General features: G+C 41.2%; 1 long non-coding RNA gene across 1 annotated transcript in view; it reads left to right on the top strand.

Annotated features, from left to right (window-relative positions):
- The first annotated feature begins 578 nt into the window (after positions 1-578).
- LOC138249187 (uncharacterized) overlaps positions 579-15,136 on the top strand; it is a 77,569-nt gene continuing 63,011 nt past the window's right edge. Inside the window, exons 1-2 of the long non-coding RNA XR_011194767.1 lie at positions 579-762; positions 12,125-12,230. This is a non-coding gene — a long non-coding RNA (uncharacterized lncRNA). The remainder of the gene's footprint in view (positions 763-12,124; positions 12,231-15,136) is intronic.

Genomic DNA, 15,136 nt, shown 5'->3' with positions numbered 1-15,136 from the left:
GTTAAATACGCGCCCATAGCCCTCGAAACTCAGCACCTCACAAAGGAGTATGAAGTTCCTTAAATTTTACCAAACCGGGCAATTTTTGCCCATCCCAACATTCCCTACAGCCAGATGTCACACGAAGGTATGGCAGACACATTATATTTGTCGCTCAACTGCATCATCTCCTTTGTTCCTTCAACAATTCTTGCCTGGAATATTCATTGATGGAGGTATAAAATATCGAGCAGGGTGTATTGGTGTACAACGGTATCACTTGAAAAATATTGAGGACATAAATATCGACAGGTAATTTTATATATATATATATATATATATATATATATATATATATATATATATATATATATATATGTATACATATATATATATATGTATATATATATATATATATGTATATATATATATATATATAGAGAGAGAGAGAGAGAGAGAGTTTTAGATACTTGAGCGTTTCTCTGACTTCTTGGTGGTATATAATGACTTCCAGGTTCCGCTTGCGGTCTCTCATCCTTCTCACTGCAGCAACACCGCTGGTTGGTCGTGCTTCTGCACATACTCATGAACACAGGGAAATATATTCACTGTTTACGTGAATCCCTGCGATGGCTTTATTGCAAGTTGGACTCGTGCTGTTCGGCCGCTGAAGCATCTGCTCTTTCATTGAAGCAGACCGATTCCAGTAAAGTCAATGTCACCTGTGCCCGCTTTGAGCCAACAATTCTTGGCATGTGTCCTGGCCGATTTACTGAACCCGAGGTAAGCGTGGGTTTGTCCTGGGTTTGCTGTGTCTACCTGCGTTGTTGCTGCTACACAAACCATCTGTTATTTACTGACTCGTCCTCCTATTTATTTATTTTCTCTGCCTGAAATGTAGCCGTGGCTTATTGACTTTTCTGAAGTGGACCCATAGGAATGACCGACCAATCTGTCACGCCTGAGAAGCCCTGCAGGCAAGCGCGGCGTTAGTTATCAAATATCACGCACTCTGCGCTTCTGTCCTTTGCAACAAAACCTCATCTTCCAAATCGTCGAATGACAGTGCGAGAGGCCAGGTACACAGGGCAGTCTCGTTATCAAGCACTTCTAGGAAGCCAAGAGCACGGTGTGTCATGAGAAAAAGTAACAGAAAAAGCCTGTCAGGCCTGCCTGCAAATCTGAATTATGTTAGCATAATGCCTCGCACTCCCGTGCCTAACAGATAAGTCTCCTTGCTGAAATTGAATAAACAAACATTTCATTACTGTAGTCGCTTTTAATACATAAATCCCAAGCATGGTAACAGTACCGATATGCGTCGCAGCCATCAAGCTGAAACACCAATAACGCACACAGAAGATTACTGACTGCATTTCTTATTGGGGGAGATTGTTCGCATTTCCTACCACTGAGGAGACTGCCGCCCCCATTATCATGTATTTAGGAAAACTAAAGGACTTAAGTTGACATCTTAAAGGAGAAACATTCAAAGCATGATAGGATCTGAAGTCTACACCGTGCTCCCTTTTTTTTCTCATTACTTTTTTTCTGAAGGCACATCTGTCAGGAAGCTTGTAGCGTGCTTATTATAACACAGGCTGGCTTTGTTTTCCCCTTGTCTTCCAGTGTTAGACTTAAAGAGGAAGCTACCTGCTGAGACAATAAACATGACTTCCCGTGACTTCTCAGTGAGCTGAGCTGGCTTCTGAGGCCCAGAACGCAGGCTGTCTCGCGGATACTTGAAATACGAGGGCCGAAATTAGAAATGCTCTGATCAGCTAGTCTCGTAATAAATATTGCATTTGAAAGGGGACGGTGGTTCATATTCTAATTATGCTCCACTTCTGTCAACGGCTTATATTAGTAGGATTCTGTTTTACATCTTTAATGGAACCTAACTGCAAATATATTAACATTAGCTGGAATCTTCTGACACGATGACATGAAGAGATATGTGTGCCTTTCCTTCTGGATTTACCCAGAGCGAAAACGAGCCATAGTTTAGCAGCAAGCCTCGCAATTCTACAAGCGGAGTGAATTCCCAAAGGCAGTTAGACACAAAACTCTAATGTGATATATTTCCTGCAAATTCTTTTTTATTATTTAACCATTATTCAATAGACGTCTCTAATTTAGAAACCATGTAGGAAAGCAATATTGTATATTGATCGGACTTCTAATTCACTCGCACCGACCGATAGATAGGGAAGCAGAAACTAGAACACCCTCAAAGCACTCTCGTCAATGCGCAATATGTCGGTGTGGGTCGGTGCGTGTGTGTGCATGTGTGCATTTGTGGAATTATGTATACCCAGTCTTTATACAAGCGTCTAGCACAGGCATGCACATCGTCAGCAGTTATCTTCAAGTGGAAATGATTAAAATATTGAAAAATGTATTCAAAGATTGCTGCCATTGATGTGTGAATCCATAGTGGCTAGCTGTGAATGCATTTTGTTTAATTTTACAAATTTCTTTCAAAGATGGCTGCCTTAAATGTGCATGCATGTCCGGATACCATCTGTGAACAGGATCTGTTGAAAGAAAACAAAAGCGATTCAAAGATACCTGCCAGGCGAGTGTGAACATCTTGGACTGGTCAAAATACCTTTTAAAATGGTTTTCTGGTGACAGCGCAGGAAATAGTAAACAAGCATTTGCAATGCAATGGGTCTTGCGTTTGCTCGAGTTAGAACTCTTAATGTTGTAAATTCCTAACTCGACTTTTCTTGCCACTTAGATTGAAAATTAAAAGTAAAACAGCTAACATAAGCGAGCCGATTCAAAGAGCCACGGCTGCCATGAGTATGAGTGCGAAGGAGAGACACAAAAGGAAAAATACGTTTGCCCGCAGTCAAATGTATCTGCAAATGTGCAATTATCCATGTTACAGGGTCAGTATTCAAGGCGGTAACCAAACCGCTCCAAGGAGGAACAAACATAAAGTATTTACCAATGATAAGAAATAATTTTTGAAAGGCAAGCCCACGAACAAGTGATAGTGAGGGGCGTGCGATGGGCATGGTTAAAAGCCCACAGATAGATTACAAAAGGTCAGAGTGCTTGAGTGATCGACCTAAAAATGAGAAAGGAGTCTGGGGACTAAAAGGGGAGGGGGTAGGGATTTGTGGAGAAGGAGGTAGAGAGTGAGGGAGAGAAAGTGATCCCTGGGTGCATCTGGGTGGGATAGACACAATAATAGGTAGGAGTGGCATTGAATTTGGAACATTGGATTGAGATGAAAAAAAATATACAGCCATGAGCAAAGGGAGACCCAAAGTCTTCTCTAAGTATGTATACCCAATACTTAGGAAATAGCAGCCTCTAGCCGAGATCTAAAAGCCCACCATAAAACATACAAATTGTTAAACCAAATTACATTATTTAAGTCTTCCATCTTGTAACAGCCAGTCTTCAAAATACTTCCACAAACGTAGCTGCCCAGATTAAAATATAGTGAAAAAAAAAAGAAATCACATAGTAAGAAATGAAACCATTAATTATAAATTAATAAGTAACTGACAATGAATTATTACTTCACTTACTATTACACTATGAAAACAACAAATATCAACTAAAATATAACATAAAAAATATAGTTATTAAAGTTAACATAATTAAAATTCAATTAACTATTTTAATACAAATTAATTCTTAATTAATACTTAATTAATACTTAACTTCCCAACCTATACACCTACAAACACAACATCCTGTATCTAAAATATAAATTAACAAGTATAATAATTACACAATTTACATATGTAATTATCACTTAAATAATTAATAAATAATAAATAATGTATTAATAAACAATTATTCATAGTTAACTTCCCACCCTACAGCCCTGGAAACCCAACAACCCGCACCTAAAATATAACTTAAAAAATATAATTACACAATGTATGTATTTATTTATGAATTACAAATTAATAAATAATCAATTATTACTTAATTACCTTCCCACCCTATACCCCTCTAAACCCGCAAATAATTTATAAGATAACATTTTTTATAATTATACAATTTAAATAATTAATTATCACTTGAATATTGATATTTAAAATGTAATAATTAATGAATTTTGCTTAATTAACTTCCCACTGTGTACCCCTACAAACCTCCCAATCAGCTACAACACCGTAAATAACTATTACAAATTAAATTATAACTAAATTAAAATTACAAACTATATTCATAAATATTTACAACAATTAACCAAACAATATAACCCATATACAAATAAACTATAGCTAAAACACATAAAGATAATTTAAAAAACAATCGTTTTTTAACTATATTATTGACAACGATTTTAATAATACTGATATTATTGAAAACAATATTACTTACATAAAAGTCAATATTTATGTCAATGATATTTCTTCATTATGATATTTCTGGTTCATGATATTTAAAACTCGATATTTCTGTGACTCAATATTTTTGATTCAATATTTTGTCCACTTACCATGAAAAGCATTATACCATACCATAGCTGCATCCATCATAGTTAGGATATTCATGCTGTAACCATTCAGACAAACATAATTCTCCTTCGTGAATATCTTGAAATGTTTTAGACATTTGTCGATGATGATCTAGAAATTCACTTTTCCCTTCTCCAGTAAGAGATACAGTTTCACATCATCCACATACATTTGGAATTAGGACTAGTAACAGGATATTATTTCCCCTGCATTCCTTGATGACAGTGAGATGTTTTGGGGTACTCTTCTTGGCTCTTTATATGGGGAGGATGTGATCTGGAAACTCTTATTCTATTACTATTGCCCTGGGAAGAATTAACATATCCATTCAAGGGATAGTTCTGTTACTCAAGGTTATTTCTTCCATCTGTTCAGGAGTATCTTGTGATCTACTGTGACTTAGACCACTTAGAGGTTCAAAAGGATTGGACTTCTGGAGTGCCACTGTCTCAAGCTGAGAGCAGTTCAAACTCAACATAAGGTGATCCAGGTGGAGTCATTAATAAAAGAGAAATTAGTTAAGGAGTGATTAGTAAAGTGCAGGGTTGATTAGATTTGATAAGTGCGTGAAGTTGTTTTGTGCCTTTAAGGTAATGTAATTCAATATACAAGTGTTACTGGAAAGCATCAATATATAAGTGTTACTGAAAACCGCTTCAAAGAGCTCTCAGATAAGTGCTGGCTGCACATCAAGATTGACCACATCTACTAAACAAGAATAAAGAAACTCCACTCTCTCCTTTGTCACACTTGTGTTGGTTCTCTGATGGCATGCAAGAATTTCATAGATGTGATTGTTGCTTTTTCCAAACCCCTCTAACATACCTTAGCTTTCAGAGATGATCCTGCTGAAGGAGCGTTTGAAAGTGTTTCAGGTAATGGTGTTAACAATGGCCCTATGTGAAAGAGGTGGAGCAGAGGCCAACTAAAAGGATCATATATTTGATTCTACTGGCTGTCCCTGAGAAATTTAGCTTGGATCCCCGGTTTGAAGGCACTGAAGACAGATGTTTCAATTAATAGAGTGTTGGGGGATAGGTAGATTGTTACCGTGGATTGTATCTCAGATGTTGCATTCTAGTGCTTTTATTTCTTATTAATCAATCAAGTAAACCAATCATGCTTTAAACAAAAGATTCAACATAAATATTCCACTCTTTAATATAATTTAAACTAAAACTGTATTTAGGTTTGTTAAGCCAAAATACTGTTGTAGTACTACTTCACATGCTCAAAATCCCTTTGTTAATTGGCCCATTACTGTTAATATTGCTGATAATTATTTTTGGAGACAATCAACATATTTGTCTCACATCCTGCACTTTGGCCAAGGCCTTACCTTTAGGCTTTCTCCTTTTTGGCTTTGGCTCAAACAGCTAACAGGACCACGTATCAGAGCTTGAAAAATAAATAAACAATAAATACAAGAGAGTGGTGAAAAAGTGAGGAAGATTAGGATTGATGTATTTTGCATTCTAAGGGGATCATTACGAATATGGTGGCCCACGAGCCGACCGCCAAACTGGAGGGGATGAGTCGGCCATCAACCAGGCTGCCTCACCCCCCACCTGATTATGATGCTCCCACCTGCCTGACCAGCAGGAACATTATATTATGACATTTCCAACAGCACCCTTGGAATGTGCATTGTGTGCAAAGCAGAAAGTGCACATTCCGAGGGTGCTTGGCAGGGGGGGCTGCAATGCCCATGCCAGTGCAGGTCCCCCCTGTGGGCCTTTTGGACCCTGCACAGCCTTTCTGCCAGCCTTTCCATGCTGATTTAACCACCAAGGAAAGGCTAGCAGAAAGGGGACTCATGCTCAGCACGGCAGTGCTGAATTCATCACTGCCATGGCTGAGCACCAGTCAGACTGCTGCCATCCCTTCAGGAACCATGTTCCTGGTGGGGCTGACAGTCCGGCTGCCAGGGTTGTAATGTGGCAGTTGGACCACCTGGAGTGCTGCGGTATGACCGGCACTGCAAGTCTGGCAGTCCTTGGACTGCCTGGCTCGTAACCCCCAAGACACTATGGGCCTGATGTATGAAAAGTTAGCACTGCCTTTATGTCATTTTCTGATGCAAAAGCGGCGCAAACTTACAAAATATGATTATATTTTGTAAGTTTGCACCGCTTTTGTGACTTAAAGACTGCGCGAACCTTTCGTAAATCAGGCCCTATGACTGGCCAGCGCTCCCCCTGTGGGCCTACCACCCACCTCTCCTAGGCAGGGATGGAAGGGGAATCGCTTTCCCTTCCACCCTGCCCCCCACCTCCCTGGTGACATCTGATGACATCAGCGTGCAATCGCGCGCTTACCTCATCAGAGGCTGCCCCCACCGCACTGGAAGCTCAGCTTCCAGCGTGATCAGGAGAGAAATGAAAACATTTCTTTTCCGATTGAGGGGTGGGGACGGGCAGAGAGACATAAAAGAAAAGGGAACAGTTTTCCTTTCCTTTCATGTCTTTCTGAACATTTTTGCAGCCCGATCGTAAAGAGATCGGGCTGCAGAAAAGCCCACTAGACATCAGGGAGGTTTTTTTTAAAATAAATAATGAAGGGGACGACCCCTGGGACAAGGGTGGCTCCCCTGGGGGGACTTATTTTAATTAGGCCGATCTGCCCCAGGGTTGGGGGGGCAGAAGCCACTGGGCACCAGGGCTCATTTTTTTGTTATACATAATTTCATAAGGGGAGTGACCCCTTAGGGCATGGTTGCTCCCCTGAGGGGCAAATTTATTTTAGGCCATTTCTGGTCCCCATCTCTTAAAACAAAAATGTCCCTGGTGCCTAGTGGTTTCTGCCCCCCCTTGTGGGCAGATCGGCCTATTTTTTTTAGGCCAGCCTGCCCCAAAGGGGGGCAGAAACCACTAGGCACCAGGGATTTTTTTGCGCCAATTTCATGGAAGGGAAGTGACCATTCAGGCAAGGGTCACTCCCCTGGTGGGCAAATTTATTTTAGGCCATTTCTGCCCCCCTTGGGGGCAGATAGTCCTGTATCTATGAGGCTGATCTGCCCCGTGGGGGGCAATACCCAGTTCGGCACCAGGGAATGGTCTGTGTTTGTGTGTGTTTTGTTTGGGTGGCAGCCCTTGGGCAAGAGTCACTCCACATGGAGGAACATTACTGTTGGTCATTTCTGCCCCCCCCCCCGGGGGCAGCTCACCCTATTTTTGTAAGGTCCATCTGCCCCTAGGGGCGGCAAAAGCCCACTAGGCACCAGGGAACAATTCTTTTAAAAGACAAGAGGGTGGGGGTATGGGCATACCCTCACTCCAACTAAATGGGGACAAAGTTGTTCTGCCCACCGGTGGGCAGATGGGGCAGTTACCCCCAATCCACTCCCCGGGGGCAGAAAGGCTACTAGGTGCTGGGAAATAAAACATAAAAAAAAGAAAACAGATAGGTGGTGACTACCAACCAGTATGGGCATGGTTATGCCCCCCTCCCAACTGAAGGTATTAAAAGTCTTTCACCTCTCCCCCCGCACACTAAAAGATTTTATCGAACGGCAAGCAAGAGGACATTTGATTATTTTGGGTTTTTGTTTTACATGTGGGCCATGAGAGCTTGTCTAACTCTCAAAATTGTCCCACTTGAAATGGTGAGGGCTGCACTTTTTGGACTTTGGGACGCTGCAGTGTACAAAAATCTGCGAGACCTAGACACATCTGAAAACTAAACATCTTGGTGAATCCAGGGTGGTGTGCTTTACATGCACCCGCACCATTTTCTTACCCACAATGCCCTGCAAACCTCCAACTTTGCTTGAAATCACAATTTTTCCCCACATTTTTGTGATGCAACCTTCCGGAATCTGTAGGAATCCACAAAATTCTGGCCACCCAGTATTGTCACATCTATACCAATACAAATTCTGCCCACTTGTCAGCCTAAGATTGTTTTTTTTTTTCAACCTGCCCTTTTGGACCCACTTTGCTTCCCCCTCAATTTCGACATGTTTTTGGCTCTTCCCTGTCACAGGCACTTGTTCTAGCTACACAAGTGAGGTATCATTATTATCGGGAGACTGAGGGGAACATTGTATGGTAGGAAATTTGTGCCGGTGAAGTGATCCCCCGAAGAAATCTGGGGAAAATTTGTTTTTTTAGCTAAATGTGAGGTATGCTGAGGATTCTGGGTAAGAAAACACTGGGGGATCTACGCAAGTCACACCTTCCTGGACTCCTTCGGGTGTCTAGTTTTCAGAAATGTCTGGGTTTGGTAGGTTTCCCTAGATGGCTGCTGAGCCCAGGACCAAAAAGGCAGGTAACCCCTGCAAAAGCAGGTAGTTTGTTTTTGATCATTTTGATGTGTCCATGTAGTGTTTTGGGGCATTTCCTCTTGCAGGCACTAGGCCTACCCAAAAAAGTGAGGTACCATTTTTATTGGGAGACGTGGGGGAATGCTGGGTAGAAGGAAATGTGTGTTTCCCCTCAGATTCCAGAACTTTGCAGCCCCAAAATGTGAGGAAAAAGTTTTTTGTTTGCTAAATTTTGAGGTTTGCTAAGGATTCTGGGTAACAGAATCTGCTGAGAGCACCACAAGTTACCTCATCCTGGGTTCCCCTAGGTGTCTACTTTTCAGAAATTTCCAGGTTTGCTTGGTTTTCTAGGTGCTGGGTGAGCTAGGGGCCAAAAAGCACTTTGCAAAAAACAGGTCAGTTTTCTTTGGGAAAATGTGATGTGTCTATGTTGGGTTTTGGGGCATTTCCTGTCGCGTGCACTCGGCCTACCCACACAAGTGAGGTACCATTTTTATTGGGAGACTTGTGAAAATGCTGGGTTGAAGGAAATTTGTAGATCCTCTTAGATTCCAGAACTTTCTATCACCAAAACGTGAGGAAAAATGTTTTTTTGCCAAATTCTGAGGTTTGCAAAGGATTCTGGGTAATAGAACCTGGTGAGAGCCCAACAAGTCACCCCATCCTAGATTCCCCCAGGTGTTTAGTTTTAAAAAATGCACAGGTTTGGTAGGTTTCCCTTGGGCCCGGCTGAGCTAGAGGCCAAAATCCACAGCTAGGCACTTTCCAAAAAACACGTCAGATTTTAATGTAAAAATGTGATGTGTCCATGTTGTGTTTCCTGTCGCGGGCATTAGGCCTACCCACACAAGTGAGGTTCCATTTTTATTGGGGGCTTTGGGAAATACAGAATAGAAGAACAAGTGTTATTGCCCCTTGTCATTTTCTACATTTTTTCCTTCCAAATGTAAGACAGTGTGTAAAAAAGGTGTCTATTTGAGAAATGCTCTGTAAGTCACATGCTGGTATGGGGACCCCGGAATTCAGTGATGTGCAAATAACCACTGCTTCTCAACACCTTATCTTGTGCCCATTCTGGAATTTCAAAGGTTTCCTTGATACCTATTTTTCACTGTTTATATTTCACCAAATGAATTGCTGTATATCTGATATACAATGAAAACCCATTGTAAGGTGCAGCTTATATATTGGCTCTGGGTACCTAGGCTTCTTGATTAACCTACAAGCCCTATATATCCCTGCAACCAGAAGAGTCCAGCAAACATAACAGTATATTGCTTTAAAAAATATGCCGTAGCTGGAAAAAGTTATAGAAGAAAACGTGGACAGAAATGGCTCTTTTTTTCACCTCAATTTCAATATTTGTTTATTTTAGCTGTTACTTTCTGTTGAAAAACCTTCAAGGATCTACACAAATGATCCCTTGCTGAATTCAGAATTTTGTCTACTTTTCAGAAATGTTTAGCTGTCTGGGATCCAGCATTGGTTTTACACCCATTTCTGTCACTAACTGGAAGGAGGCTTAAAGCAGAAAAATAGTACAAATAGGGTATGTCCCAGTAAAATGCCAAAATTGTGTTGAAAAATGTGGTTTTCTGATTCAAGTCTGCCTGTTCCTGAATGCTGAGAAGATTTGTTTTAAAACAAACAACATTTTAGCTGTATTTTGGCTAATTTGTTGGCCTCCTCCAAGGGAACCCACAAACTCTGGGTACCTCTAGAATCCTAAGGATGTTGGAAAAAAAGGACCAAAATTTGGCATGGGTAGCTTATGTGAACAAAAATGTATAAGGGTTTAAGAGCGAACTGCCCCAAATAGCCAAAAAAAGGTTCGGCACCTCAGGGGAAAAGGCTTGGCAGCGAAGGGGTTAAACACATTCGTAAATATGTTTACAAATATTCTTTCTCTCAGTCCTCTTCATTCATTGGTCTGTTGTAGCCATTGACATTTTTTTTTTCCACCCACCAGATTATACAGGATGGAACAACAAGTCATCCCATGGCAGCCTCAGATTCTATTTTGTGTGAGAGTTGATGTAATGCCCAAGTAAAATATAATCAACTACACAGAAAATAGCCCCCTTCAGTGCTAGGGAATAGCAAGCCAATGCGTCGGTTAAAAAATGCATTATCTTTCCTTTGTCCAGCTGCTCTGTCTGCAGAGGGCTCTAAAGCCGTTCAAAAATGGCTGCCTGCATGTATGCATGCATTTGCATTTGTATGTCCAAGTGGCCATCTTTGAATTGTTTTCCTACTACTTTAAAACATGCACAATTGGATCTATCTTTGAATGATTAGTAGAAGATCACAAAAGGTATTCAAAAATGGCCACTAGTGCCTGGGCATGTGTGCAGATACATGATCAAATGTCTTTTAATGTCTTTTATAGTAGTTCGCATATGGGTGTCCATCATAAAAAGAACCATAACAAGAACAACAGTGGTCCACAAGCATGCACAGCCTGACATTGTTTAACTTTTTTTTTACAGTCTAATTAAAAACATTCAAAGACAACAATCAATGGTAAAATCAATAGCTCAGGCACCTAACACTCTATTCTGTCCTATATTTTCCACATACCTCCAAAATGTGACACAGAGTTCCTCTATTTTGGAACACAGCCCTACCGCCTTGTAGTATATTTGCTCAGATAGCATTTTGTCATATTCTTATTTACACTGAATGGGATTTTCAGACTTCTGATGCTTGGTAATCAGAGATATTGTTACTAGGCATCCCAAATAAAGTAATGAGGCATATTGAACAGTTACATCCAATGATTCATACAGTGCTCCAAATAGTGCCATTCTCAAATCATAAAGAATAGCTTCTATTGAGCATTCTTGTTGCCAATAAAAATAGCATCTCTTTATTGTGTTTAAGGGTGGTGCTGGGAAAGAATATCTGTGACACCAGGTTTGTTAACATACAGTTACATTCTGAAAATTTGTTTGAAAGGATGGCATACTGCTGTGCCAAAAAGGAAGATTATTTTAACCTAAATACAGCGAAGTCGTAGCCTTTAATGTGCATAGTGCAACAATTCTTATCCCAATGGCGCATTGATATTTTTCAAGGTGTGCTTACAGTTTTTACTGCTCCCTTTCATCATTGTGGTTGATGCTGGAGAGGAACATTTTACAGGAAGTGTTGTGTTGGGTGCTATATTCTAATTTATGTAGAATTTAGAGTGTTGTAAGAGATAGAATGGGGAGAAAGAATGTGGGAGGATTCTCGAGAGAAAAGACAGAGAGGGGCTTGAGGAAGAGGTCTTGGAAGGGAGAGTGATACTGTGTTGTTAGAAAATAAACTTTGTTCTATCTAAGACGTGTGTTTTTGGATCTTTACAAGTGGCGACAAGGGATGACACCTGTTACTATATTTACAGCATAGGAGCGGTGTTGTCGGGAGCAGCATCGGCTCCTTCGAACCTGGTGGAGGCTGCCTATATTCATTGGAGCAACAGTACAACATATTCTGATGCGGACACTCTGGTAATGTATTTGTGTAACGCTCCGCATAACGCGTAAAGCTTTTGCTGATTTTTCTGGATTGGTAAAGATTTATTCAAGACACTTTACTGCGCTTCGCCAGTTTCCGTTTGGCTGTCGCGCATTGTTTTTGAAAGGTGCGCCGCGCGACATCCTTTGTTGACTTGATGTTATGGAGACGAGCGTGTATTCAAGAATGCGCGTGTGATGGAACTGGAAGCTGTTGCGCGTAACTGAATTTCAAAGGACGCTATGCGCGGCGCCTTTTGTTTTATACTTGTTTTCTACACGTGTGAATATGGTGGACTTCACTTTCTATTCTTAACTTAAAGAAGACCACATACCTTATTGGATTTCTGCTTGCTGGTCTCTGCATTGTACAGGAAATTAACTCTCCCGGCATTTAGTCTGTGTCCTTCCTGTTGTAAATGCAGACAAAGGACTTTAATAATAAAGAATAGCGGAGCTGACAGGAACAAGCCATTTAAAATCTTCACAGTAGCATTTGGAATCTGTAACAATTGACAATGATTTGCACATTTACACTGCTGTGCAGATCTGTATTTTGTATTTAACTTTCATTAAGCAAAATGTTACTGGCATAGTGACAGAGGAGGAAAGAGCAATTTTTACAGTGACTGGCATACTTGCACCTCGTGCAGACTAATATTCTGTTATAAAAAAATATATATATAATAAAGAATGCAGTTTGAACCTCCAGCGAAATCTTTGCAGAACAAAGGAGATCCACCTATACCTTGGACTAGGTGGAAAGAAGAGTTTTTGACTTATATGAAGGCGATTGATGGTAATCAGATGTCTTAAGAAAGGAAGAATAATATTTTACTACATTGTTTAGGTTCGGAAGGAGAAATGGTGTTCCGAACTTTACCTCAAGTTGTCATACAAGGACAAACTGATGGTGAAATAGACATATTCAAGGAAGCGTTAATGAGACTTGAGAATAGGTTCAAACCTACCCCAAGCATAGCATTGAGTATGTTAAAAGTTTATACTAGAGCGCAGCAATCTGAGGAGACTTTTGATGAGTTTTTAACAGCTTTACGTGGGTTGTCTATGCATTGTAATTTTGGAAATATGGCAGATGAAATGATAAGAGATCAGATTATAGTGCATGTTAAAAGCAGGAAGATTCAAGAACAATTGTGGGTGATGGAGGAACCCAAATTACAAGATGTAATTACCACAGCTAGAGCATTAGAACAGTCAGATAAATGGATAAAGTCAGTACAGGATTCTGACAATATTAAAAATATGGAATCTGAAGTAGTGGGTGCAGTAGGAGGTAATAGTTTGGGTAGTAATTTAAGTACTAGAAGTAACATGTTCAGTAAGAAGTCAGATAGGCCTGGTAGGATGAAAAGATTCACATGCTACCGCTCTGATAATATGAATTATCTTGCAACTTTGCCTCAATGTCCCGCGGTTGGTAAGACGTGTCAGAAATGTAGTAGAACTGGGTATTTTGCTCAAGTATGTAGAGACGTTACAAAAAATAGCAGTTGTACGAAGGTTAAAGTGGCTTATATGAATGGTGGAAAATATGAGGAAGGGTGGCAAAGGTGTGACGGACAGGAGGAAGAACATAGAGGTATGGTCTTGTCACTCAAACAAGATGAGGTAGTGGGTGGTGGTGTTAGGCAACCCAAGTGCAAAGTGCAAGTGTCAGTAAAAATGTACAACTAGTGGCAGACTCGGGGTCACCTTGGACAATTGTTACACAGGAATTCTTTAAACAGAAATTTGAAGGAGTATGGGAAATGTCTGATTTGAAGGGACCTGACATAAAAGCTGAGAGTGTTGATGGTACAAATATTGACATTATAGGTTTTGTTGAGACAGGTATAGGCCCTCATTACAACCCAGGCGGTAAATCCCGCTTACCGCCGTGCAGAAGACCACCATCATACCGCTGAAGCCATGGAATTCCGCTACAGGTATTACGACCCAGAGCTCGGAATCCGCCACAATACAGACACCCACACAAGTCCACCACACAAAGGTCAGAAATAAACAGGCTATTACAAAACCGACACCGTCACGCCAACAGGAATACGACTACACTATCACGACACACGAATTAACGCAGTGGACTTTCAACCGCGGTAAACCATTGGCGGTACACACCGCCACGCTCAAAATACACACACATTTACAAATCACCACCACTTGGAAAATTCGAAATACACACACCTGATACACATGCACACACCACACCCACACACTCAATTTAATATAAAACACACACCCACATTACCCACAAACCCATACTACCAGAAATTTGAAGCAGGCCAGAGAGAGACACTATCTTAAACAAGACCAGCATCCACACAACACCATCACTTACACAGCATCCACGCACCTCAAACAACACACAACAACACATCCCATCACACATCACAACAGACAGCACCTCACACATCACCCACACCACATCATGGCACCTCAACGAGACCCCAGGTTCTCTGAGGAGGAGCTCAGGGTCATGGTGGAGGAAATCGTCTGGGTAGAGCCTCAGCTATTCGGATCACAGGTGCAGCAGACATCCATTGCAGTGGGACAACATCCAAGAACTAGGGATGACATCAGGAAGAGGTGGAACGACCTACGGGGGGAAGGTGCGTTCCGTGGTCTCCAGTCACCAGATTGCAGTACAGAGGACTGGCGGTGGACACCCACCTCCTCCCCCACAACCAACAACATGGGAGGAGCAAGTCTTGGCACTACTGCATCCTGAGGGCCTCGCAGGAGTAGCAGGAGGACTGGACTCTGGCGAGGCAAATCTTGACTACTTTATCCCCCACCCTACCTGCATGCCATCACATACCCCACCCTATCCTCACACCCATCACCCCAACAACTCACATATACCCCACCAACACAACCCA

The sequence above is a fragment of the Pleurodeles waltl genome, chromosome 8, assembly GCF_031143425.1.
Source record: "Pleurodeles waltl isolate 20211129_DDA chromosome 8, aPleWal1.hap1.20221129, whole genome shotgun sequence".
Lineage (NCBI taxonomy): Eukaryota > Metazoa > Chordata > Amphibia > Caudata > Salamandridae > Pleurodeles > Pleurodeles waltl.
Note: the sequence above shows the minus strand (reverse complement) of the source record. Positions and strands in the feature narration are given on the sequence as shown.